Genomic DNA, 11,367 nt, shown 5'->3' with positions numbered 1-11,367 from the left:
TTCAACTTTTTGAGGAAACACCTCATAGTTTTCCGCAATGGCTGTATCATTTTACATTCCTATCAGCAGTGGATGAGGGTAGATCTTTCTTACATGTTCCCACTTCTCTGGATACTAAAAGGAAAAAACAAAGACCAAAAAAACAATGTAAATTTAAATCTGTTGAATAAATTTAGTCCTCTCCAGTTTAAAAGTCTTTGATGATTCCATTATTCTTATGGCAGTGGAGAAAGAGGATGGCTTCAAATTGTTGGAGTGTTCCTTGAGTACTTGCTCCTCTTTGTTGGCATGTGGCAGGTCTGATAGGCTCCTTGAAACACACAGGTGAGGATGGTCCCATCTAGGTTTTTGAGGTGATTTAAACTTTTATGCATACTGGAATCAGTTGTGTGCTGGAGTTAGTTAGTTCTAGCATACTACGCCTGATTGTTAAAGTTTCAGGAATTTTGTGAGCTGGTTGTTAAACTTGCAATTACTGGTAACTTTAAATATAAGCTTTAATTAAACATAAAATTTTAATTAAATAAATTGTATTAAAATAAATGTACCCCAAACTCATCATTTTCTAATTATTTAACTACATTTTACTAACATCTACGTTCTTTAGGTTGCTGTATTTATGGGTCTCTGCTTTGGAATGGAATTAGAATCTTCCATAGTATCCACACATTGACTGTTTAAGGAATCTGTGACTGTCTGCCCTTGGAGGCTCATTATAGAGTGTAAGTGCTCTACTTATTGCCTTGAATTTTATATAATTAACTAGATCTCCTTTGATCCAGTTACTTAGGACACTCAAAAGATTTCCAAAAAATTACTTGAAGAAAACTATAACATCTATGATATCTTTAAGGTGAAAATACTGTATAATGCTCTTGCCAAAACCATATACAGTGACCCCATGTTGGAGCTTGAAATAGATCACAATAAGAGTATTTACACCATGAAAATTGGCATAGACTACAAATTTTTTTTTGAGAGCTAGTTATTAAAACATTTATCAGCACCCCATTGGCTGGAATCCATACTTTGGGTTATTGATCTCTGGTCTGGGAGTCACTGCATGCTGTGGTAACTTCGCTTTTACTCCAGCCTTGCACTACTGCACTGGCATTCCCAATCCTCCTCTGTCCTCTGCTACTAAATATATAGGCACCTCTGATGTCCTTATTCACCTCATGTAGCCCCTGGAAAGCCAGGTTCACATATTTATTCTCCCTTGCATTATGAGTTGATGGCCAGAGTTATTCTAAGGCTCTGCAGCCTCTTCATTCCATATCCACAGAAAAAGGCCACTATCTCTGGTGACCTTCGGCTTTCCCACACTCCATAAGGTTACCACTTGCCCTGAGGTTTGATCTCAAGTTGAGGAAAGCATGAACCCTGGGATCTCATGTCCTCAGTCTACCTATGTTTCTCTCCACAAACTTCCCAAATTTGCACAAATGAGGTTTTCCTGCTTTCACTTAATTCTTTATGCAGTCTTCTGTGATCAGGTCTATCAAGCCTAGCCTGATGTGTTACAGTGGGAAATAAAGTAATTTAGAAATTCTTTTACTGTCTTGACAAATTCTGACGTTCAAGCCAATTGTCTTGCTGTAGCCGTGAAAATCTATTTTGGCCACCAGAAATTGAATAGTAATTCTTTCTGGTTTATTTCTTTAGTAATACTGCTATCCTAATCTTCCTTCCTTGCCCCGCACCCTTTTCCTGGTAGATTGATGCTTTAAATGAGTAGGGATAAAGTCCTGTTGATAAACCTGCAAATAGAAGAGCACCCTGAGATATTGTGGTGTGATGGATGGCTTTTGTGTGGCCTTTCTCAATATGGACTTGTAACTTCCATTCAAGTGATTTGGTGGGACTGTGCAAAGAAGGTAATTGTGGCCCACCAAGGGGATTGGCCAGTCTTGCCATTCCACCAGGCTTAAAATGAGCCACCCTAGAGATGGGAAAAGAGGATCTCACTACCAGCAAGGAAGAAGAGCCAGGAGCAGTGCATGTCCTTTGGACCTGAGATCCTTGTGCTGAGACCCTCCTAGACCCAAGAGACAGAGAGAGAGCTGTAATACTGAAGACAGCAAGATGGCAACAAGCAGTGGCAGAGAAACGGCAGCAGCAGAGGCAGCAGAACCAGGAAATCGACAGGAGACCGGCAGGAGACGGCCAGGCTCACAGAGCGAAAAAGCTGAGTAACTTCAGGCATGAGGCTTGCTAGAGGAGTAGGGTGCCTCTAGGCACTTGGTGGAGCTAGGTTTGCCGGCCCATGGAGCTACAGCTGAGAGCCTTCCAGCCGAGGCTTACTGGCAGAGTGGGGTGGCTTGAGGGTACTTATTGGCAGAGCTAAAAGAGCTTTGTAACACTTGCCCAAGCGGGGCAGAGGCCGAGGGTCAGAGAGAGGAGTGCCTACAGACATGGCTGATAAGAGGCTGTCTTGATGGAAAAACTGTATCCTGAGCGTTCCTAATCCTGAATTGTAACCTGTTAACTTCCCTAATAAACCCTGTAATCATGAGTGTTTTCTGTGAGTTCTGTGTGGTCATTGCAACAAATTATCAAACTCAGCAGAGAAGTAAAAAATGCCATGGGAGGGACGATTGGTGTCAGAATTGGTAAAGATAGCAGAGAGAAGTGTCATGTCTGACATCCGCCTCATAGGAATTAGCCTTGGGCTGTTGATCTTGATTCTCCTTCCCCCTTGTGAAGTTAGAGAAGGTCAGATGCCTCTGCCACACCATTTTTACAGATAAGTAAAAATATTACTTCTTCACAGAGATATGAGGAAAGAAAGAGGGATCATTCTTCTTATGCCCGGGAAGAATGTAAGCAACTGATATGTCTCACCTCTGCGCGTAAAATAAGGTGACTGCTTTTAGTACATGAATTAAATTTCAAGAGTCTCAATGCAACGATTGTGAAAATGTTCTTATTCCCACCACTATGTCCCTCCTGTGGTAAGTCCAAGGACCTAAGGGCTTATCCATTCCAAGAAATCAGTACAGATGCAACACTCTTTAGAAGACAAACTATGGAAACTTGTCCATCAAATTAAAAGCTTTGGAAGTTCTGTGCTCTTTGGTGTTGCTGGTGGTCCATAAGTTTTTTGCTATCCCTTTCTGCTTCAGTAAGGAGCTCTGGTGGCACAGTGGTCAAGTGATCAGGTACTAACTGAAAGATCAGCATTCCAACTCACCAGCTGCTCTGTGGAAGAAAGATTTGGTAACCCACTTCTGTGAAGATTTACAGCCTTGGAAACCCTATGGCACAGTTCTACTCTGTCCTATAGGATTGCAGTGAGTCTGAATTGACTCGATGGCAATGGGTTTGGTTTTTTATTTTTGGTATCTGCTTCAGTGCCAGGAGCATGTCCCTTCTACTCCCTGAGTCACCATCTCTTGACATGCAGATGTAGGACAGGAAGTCTTTCTCCTTTCATTACCTTGACCATGCCCACAGAAGCCACAGCCTGACCTGTCACTGCCACAGCTTGTCAGTGACCTGGCTCTTGTGGTCAACTCATTTAAGTGTGTTGTGTTGTTAGTTGCCTTCAAGTTGATTCTGATTCATGGCAGCCCCATGTGTGCAGAGTAGAACTGCTCCATAGATTTTCCAGGCTGTGACCTATCAGAAGCAGATAGCCAGGGCTGTTTTCTGAGGCACCTCTTGGTAGGTTTGAACCACCAACCTTTTGGCTAGTAGTCAAGTTCTTAACTGTTTGTACCACCCAGTTATACCTAGTGTAACTCTTTTCTAATAGGGTTGAGTTTGGAGCCTCTCCACTCTCTCAGTCCTATGCTGTTCCAGGAAACTTAATTTCTCCCCATGCTGAATTTAGGCCCAGACCATGGTAGTAGTCTGTCCTCTCTCTTTCATCTAATGTTCATTTTCATTTCCATTTTAGTATGACTTTTAGGGGAAAAGGGCCCCACCAGATAATAAATATATTATATATTATACATAATATATCTTACGAATTTATATACCTCCTTTCTATTTCTATTCATCCCTTCTATGCCAAGATCCTTCAACGATTACTCAACACTCATGTTCTTGACTTTATCATTTAAATTTAGTGCAATCAGTTTTCTTCCACATACCTCCACTTCCATAAAACCTCTGTTTTAAAGATCATCAATCAAGTAAATACACAGATATTTATATGGGAAAACAAAAATTGTTAGTCATACTCTATCCTGAAGAAGTTTATGGTGAGAAGAATATATCGACTACAAGTTACAGTGAGACCACAAAGAAGAATGTAGTTAAGTTTGCTGGATGGTTTTAGTGGGGGTGGTGGGAGAGGCAGAGGCTAGGAAAATTTGCCAGGGTAGGTAACTCTTGTGATGTTCCTTGGAAAATGAGTAGACACAGAGGGACATTTCAGCAGAGGAAGCAACGTGAACAAAAAATGGAGAACTGAAGCAGCCTGGTGTGTGTGGGGAAGGGCAAGCAGTTCAGAATATCTGCAGCATAGGTTGTGAGTGGAATTAAAATGAGATAAAGTTGGGAGTGAAATTATAGAGGGACTTACATGATAGATAAGTAATCTGTAGGCCCTGGGGAGCCATCGAAGGCTTTAAGTAGGAGAATGTCAGTAGTTTGGAAATGTAGGATGATCACTGTGGCAGTTGTGTAAAGAGTAGACTGGAATAGAGATAGATCATCATGAACAACTTGGTACTTGCCCAAGTCCCTTCTGATCCCTTACAACTGTTTCTGTAAGCCCCTTCCCTTGGGTGTGCTTCTAATGATAAGCACCTATTATTCTTCTTGGGGGTGGGAGGGACCTCTTTACCTGCAGAGGCAGCCATCAGAAATGACTGAGGCTAAGTGTGAGTCTCTGGTCACTGCCAGTGGGGAAAGAGATGTCTTTGGACAGAGAAAACACAGTGATGCAAATATGATCTCTAAATTGGGAGTTGCTTGGATAGATATGAAGGAGGGCTGATGATGCAGTGGTTAAGCGCTCAGTTGCTAACCAAAAGGTGAGCAGTTTGAACCTACCAGCCTCTCCATGGGAGAAAGATGTGGCAATCTGCCTCCATAAAGATTACAGCCTTAGAAACCCTATGGAGCAGTTCTACCCTGTCCTATAGAGTTGTTGTGAGTCAGAATCTACTTGACAGCACACAACAACAACAAGACAGATATTACAAATGTAGGGCTATAGGAGATTGCATCATTTTTGCATGTTTCACTTGCCCCTCATCTAAAAAACTAATAAACAATATGTGACTCAGATACAATGTTTATTTGTACCCTTAATATCCAGATTTTTTTTCTATTGTAAGTAATGAGTAGGCTGTAATAATGAAAAATGAATTTTGCCTATTCTCTTTGATCTATGAGTTAGTTAAGAGATTCCCACAGTACTGTTTTCTTTGCTTGTTTTTATTTTCTTCCTTCTTTCTAGAGTACAAGGAAATCTCTTTTGAAACACTAGCTGGGCACAGGCTGGGGAACAGTGTCCTCAGTGTCCACACATGTCCCAGAGGGCAGTCATTGCAAAATTAGTAAGGGTTGGTCACTGATAAGATGGACTACTACAGCCTTCAACAATTAAAGGATACCAAGCCCAGGCAAAGGGGAAAAATCTAAGTCTCAGAGCTAACAAAGTATAATATTCAAATGTCTCCTAATTTCAACAACAACAACAGAAACAACAAAAGAAGGCATACAGAGAAACAAGAAAGGATAGCCCATTCATAATGAACAAAAAGAAGAGACAAACCATTCCCAGGGAAGTTCAGATAATGGGGAGACTAGAGGTCTTTGAAACCACAGTATTAAGGATACTCAAAGAGCTAAAACATGGACAAAGAAAATAATACATGAACAAAACAAGAATATCAGTAAAGAGATAGATACTATGAAAAGGAACCAAACAAAATTATTGGAGCTGAAAAATACAATAACTGAAATGAAAAATTCAATGAAGAAGCTCAACAGTAGATTTCAGTTAGCAGAAGAAAGAATCAGTGAACTAAACAGAAAAGACAGTTGAAATTGTTGAGTCAATTGAATTTCCGTGAGGAGAAAAAAGATAAGAATGAAGAAAAGTGAACAGAGCCTAAGACAATTGTGGAACACCATCAAGCAAACCAACACATGCATTATAGCAGTCCCAGAAGGAGAAGAGAGAGAGAAAGGGACAGAAAAAGATTTGAAGAAATAATGGCAGAAAACATCCCAAATTTGATCAAGATCATGAATCTATACATAAAGAAGCTCAAAGAACTCCGAATAGGATAAACCCAAAGATACCCACACTGAAACACATGATAAACTCTAAAAACCAAAGATAAAAGAATCTTGAAAACAGTAAGAGAGAAGTGAATCATTAAATACAATGGATCCTCAATAAGCTTAAGCACTGATTTCTCCTCAGAAACCTGGGAGGTCAGAAGGCAGTGGAATGACATATTTAAAGTGCTGAAAGAAAAAAGCTATCAAACAAGCATTCTATATCTGGAAAAACTGTCCTTCAACAATGGAGGCAAAATTAAGACTTTCCCAGTTAAACAAAAGCTTCAGGAGTTCTTTACAACTAGACCTGCCCTACAAAGAAATGCTAAAAGGAGTCTTTCAGATTGAAATGAAGGAAACTAGGCAGTAACTTGGAGCCATGTGTAGAAAAAAAGATCTCCAGTAGGGTAATTTCATGGAGGAAATATAGGGGCTGGTTTTATAGTATCTTTGATTTTTAACTTTAGTTATTATGTCGTACATGATTTAAAAAGACAAATGCATAAAAATAAGTATAAATTTGTTTTTGGACACTGTCTTAGTCATCTAGTGCTGCTACAACAGAAATACCACAAGTGGATGGCTTTAACAAAGAGAAATTTATTTCTTCACAGTAAAGTAGGCTAAAAGTCCAAATTCAGGGTGTCGCTCCGGGGGAAGGCTTTCTCTCTCTGTCGGCCTTCTTCTCATCAGTGTTCCCCGGATTAGGAGGTTCTCCATGCAGGGACCCCAGTCCAAAGGACGCGCTCTGCTCCTGGCACAGCTTTCTTGATGGTATGAGGTCCCCTTGTCTCTCTGCTCACTTCTCTCTTTTATATCTCAAGAGATTGCTTCAGGACACAATCCAATCTTGTAGATTGTGTCCTGCCTTACTAACACAACTGCCACCCATCCTCCCTAATTAACATAATAAAGGCAGGATTTACAACATACAGGAAAAATCACACAGTACCAGGAATCATGGCCCAGCCAAACTGATACACACATTTTTTGGGGGACATAATTCAATCCATGACATTCCACACTTTGGCCCCCTAAAAATCACATCCTTCCAACATGGAAAACATATTCACCCCATCATAACATAGCAAAAGTCTTAACTCCAAGTCCAAAATCCAAAAATTCCTCTTCATCTGTGAAATCTAGAATACAAGTTATCTGCTTCCAAAGGTACAGTTGCAGAATAGGCACAAGCTAGACATTTCCATTACAAATGGGAGAAACTGGAGGTAAAGAAGGGATAACAGGCACCAAGCAAGTCAGTGGAACAAATTACATTAGCTCTCAAGGCTTTGAAAATAATCTTCTGTCCTCTGAGGAAATTTTACACAATGGCCCTGCCCTCCAGACTCTAGGTATTGGCCACACTTTCCAGATTCTGAGTGAAGGCCCCCTTGGCCCTGGGCTTCAGCTCCGCCTTCCAGGCCCACTGGGACAACAACTCTGTTCCCTTGGCTTTAGGCGGACCACTCTCCCCATCCGAGTGGTGACTCCACCCTTAGAAGCACCAGAGGCCATGGCTCCACCCTTTGAAACCCCGGAGGTCATGGCCATACCTTTTGAGGTAGCTCGGCTTCTTGTGTCCCTTGTCTCTTCAGCTTCTGTTTCCTGGTTTCTTGGCCTCTTGGTTCTCAGGCCTCATGCCCGCATCTGCCCTTCTCCAAAGCTCTGTAGCTTCACCAGTAACTTCTAGGAGGCACCCCACTCTGCCAGGAAGCTTCCTGCACACAGGCATTCAGCTCTCTCGCTCCGTGGGTTGGCTTCAGTGCTGTCTCGTGCTGGTCTCCTGGTTCTGCTGCTATTGGTTCTCTGCTGCTTCTGGTCCTCTGCTGCTGCTGGTCCTTTGCTGCTGCCACTGCTCTATCCATTCACAGTTTCAAAACTACTTCCACATTTTAGGTATTTGTTAGAGCAGCGCCCCACTCTCGGTACCAAATCTGTCTTAGTTATCTAGTGCTGCTGCTGTCCACTTTCGAGTGGTGCCTGCATATTACGCAGAACCATTTGTAAACCAGGCATGAGTTTTCTCTTCTTCAGTCAACTGATCATAAGGAACTCCCCATGAGGGCATAGGTGCAGACTGGGAGATGGAAGGTAATGTGACAGGACTGGAGACCATGGGCATTTGGGCCATGTCTTCATGCAACTTACTTGTGCCTTCAGGTCCTGCTATGGCCTCATCTCGTATATACCACTTCCATTTAATGATGGAGTGCAGATGTGCACCTCCAACTTTATGACTCTTTGGGTCAGACAAGACTCAGTTCATGATGCACAGCTCAGGCTGCATGGTGACTTGGTGTCCCATGGTTAAACGTTCAGTCTCTACTAAGGCCCAGTAACAAGCCAAAAGCTGTTTCTCAAAAGGAGAGTAGTTATCTGCAGAGGACGGCAGAGCTTTGCTCCAAAATCCTTAGGGTCTGCACTGTGATTCACCAATAGGGGCCTGCCAAAGACTCCAAACATCATCTCTATCTGCCACTGACACTTCAAGCACCATTGGATCAGCTGGATCATATGGCCCAAGTGGCACAGCGGCTTGCACAGCAGCCTGAACCTGTTGTAGAGCTTTCTCTTGTTTGGGCCCCACTCAAAACTGGCAGCTTTTCGAGTCACTTGATAAATAGGCTGGAGTAACACACCCAAATGAGGAATGTGTTGCCTCCAAAATCCAAAGAGGCCCACTAGGTGCTGTGCCTCCTTTTTGGTTGTGGGAGCAGCCAGATGCAGTAACTTATCTTTCACTTTAGAAGGACTATCTCAACATGCCCCACACCACTGGACCCCTAGAAATTTCACTGAGATAGAAGGTGCCTGAATTTTTTGTGGGATTCATTTCCCACCCTCTAGCATGCAAATGTTTTACCAATAAGTCCATAGTCATTGACACTTCTTCCTTACTACGTCCAATTAGCATAATGTCATCAGTATTATGGACCAGTGTGATGTCTTGTGGAAGGGAAGGACGATCAAGTTCCCTGCAGACTAAATTATGACATAGGGCTGGAGAGCTGATGTAGCTCTGAGGTAGGAAAGTGAAGGTGTATTGTTGGCCTTGCCAGCCGAAGGCAAACTGCTTCTGGTGGTTCTTTGAAACAGGTATGGAGAAAAACGCATTAGCCAGGTCAGTAGCTGCATACCAAGTACCAGGAGATGTATTAATTTGCTCAAGCAATGAAACTACATCTAGAAGAGCAGCTGCAATCGGAGTCACCACTTGGTTAAGTTTTTGATAATCTACTGTCATTCTCCAAGATCCATCTGTTTTTTGCACAGGCCAAATAGGCAAGTTGAATGGGGATGTGGAGGGAATCAACACCCCTGCATCCTTCAAGTCCTTAATGGTGGCTGTAATTTCTGCAATCCCTCCAGGAATGCAGTATTGCTTTTGGTTTACTATTTTCCTAGGTAGGGGCAGTTCTAATGGCTTCCACTTGGGTTGGCTTTTTCTACCATAATAGCCCTTACGCCATTTGTGAGGGATCCAATGTGGGGGTTCTGCCAGTTGCTGAGTATATGTATTCCAATGATGCATTCTGGAACTGGGGAAATCACTACAGGATGGGTTCGGGGACACACTGGACCTACTGTGAGACGGACATGAGCCTCATGACTCCATTAATAACCTGAGCTCCATATGCCCCAACTCTGACTTGAGGGCCACAGTGACATTTTGGGTCTCCTGGAATTAGTGTCAGCTCAGAGCCAGTATCCAGTAATCCTCGAAAAGTCTGATTATTTCCTTTTCCCCAATGAACAGTCACCTCGTAAAAGGCCGTAGATCCCTTTGGGGAAGGACGGGAAAAAGATTAACAGTAAACATTTTTGGCAGTGTATTGGAGTCCTTCCTCAAGGGTACCTGGCATCCCCTTCATTCAAGGGGTTGTGGGTCTTGAAACTCGCTGAAATCTGGGAATTGACTGAGGGACCGTGACTCTCTATTCTGGTGATTCTTTGAGTTAGATTGCTGTTCACCTGACCTAGAATTCATCTGTTTGTATAGATCAAGTAAATATTTAGTAGATTTCCTATCTGTTTCACTCCTAGGAACACCATGACTAAGTAGCCAATGCCATAAGTCCATACGAGTCAGACTATTCTGATTACTGCTTTGACTCCATTGTCCATTACTGTAACCATGCCCACCTTGTCTTTGTCGATTGAGTGAAGCCACTTGGTCCCTACTACCACAGGGTCCAGTCAGCCCCATTGTAGTTAGGTGTCTTAATTCAGTTAGGGTAGTTCCCACTGTCAAATCTGATTTACATAAAATAGCAATCACAGCAGTCTTCAAGGATACTGGAGCTCCCTTCACAAATTTGTTCCTCACAGTTGTGGTAAAAGGTGTGTCCTCTGGACACTCCATGTGTGGGTCTGTTGGTCTAATTTGATAAATCCACTCTAGCATGCCAATTTCCCTAAGCCTTCGAGTATCTTCTTCTACAGTATATCAAGGCAGGTCTGGTACTTCAACTTGATTCAGTTTAGGCCACCTCGTAATCCATGCTTCAGCAACCCAACCAAATAAACTATTAGATCCTTTCCTAACTTCTCTAGCTGAAACACTGAATGAACAATCTGTGCTTAGTGGATTCATATCAATAAACTCAGATTGATCCATCTTTATATTCATTGCACCATTATTCCACACTCTTAAAAGCCATTCCCACACATATTCCCCAGGTTTCTGTTTGTACATATTAGAAAAGTCAAGTAGTTCTTTTGGAGTGTAGTGTACCTCCTCCTGGGTCACACTTTGTATTTCACCTTTTGGGGCTCGCTGGGACTTAAGCCTAGTTATAGGTCTAGAAGCCAGAATTGGTAGTGTGGAATTGTTTTGAGAACATTCAGCATTATCTTGTAAAGCATCTGCTTCAGGCGATGCTCCAGGCAATGACTCAGGCAAGGGCTATTTAGAGGCAGCTGGGCTAGGGCTATTCTCATTAGACAGGAGTGGAGAGGCTAATGGTTTTTCTGGGCAGGGTGGTTTAGCAGCAAACTTGAAGTAATCTCTTCAGATGGGACTGGTTCTGCTGGCAGGAGTGATTCAATGGAATTTACGGGCTCAGTGTCCCCAGCTTCCTGATTAACTGCCCATATGTCCCCATTCCAAGTCTCAGG

The sequence above is a fragment of the Trichechus manatus genome, unplaced genomic scaffold (assembly GCF_000243295.1).
Source record: "Trichechus manatus latirostris isolate Lorelei unplaced genomic scaffold, TriManLat1.0 scaffold00273, whole genome shotgun sequence".
Taxonomy (NCBI): domain Eukaryota; kingdom Metazoa; phylum Chordata; class Mammalia; order Sirenia; family Trichechidae; genus Trichechus; species Trichechus manatus.
The sequence above is the reverse complement of the archived record's forward strand: the minus strand, read 5'-3'. Positions refer to the sequence as shown.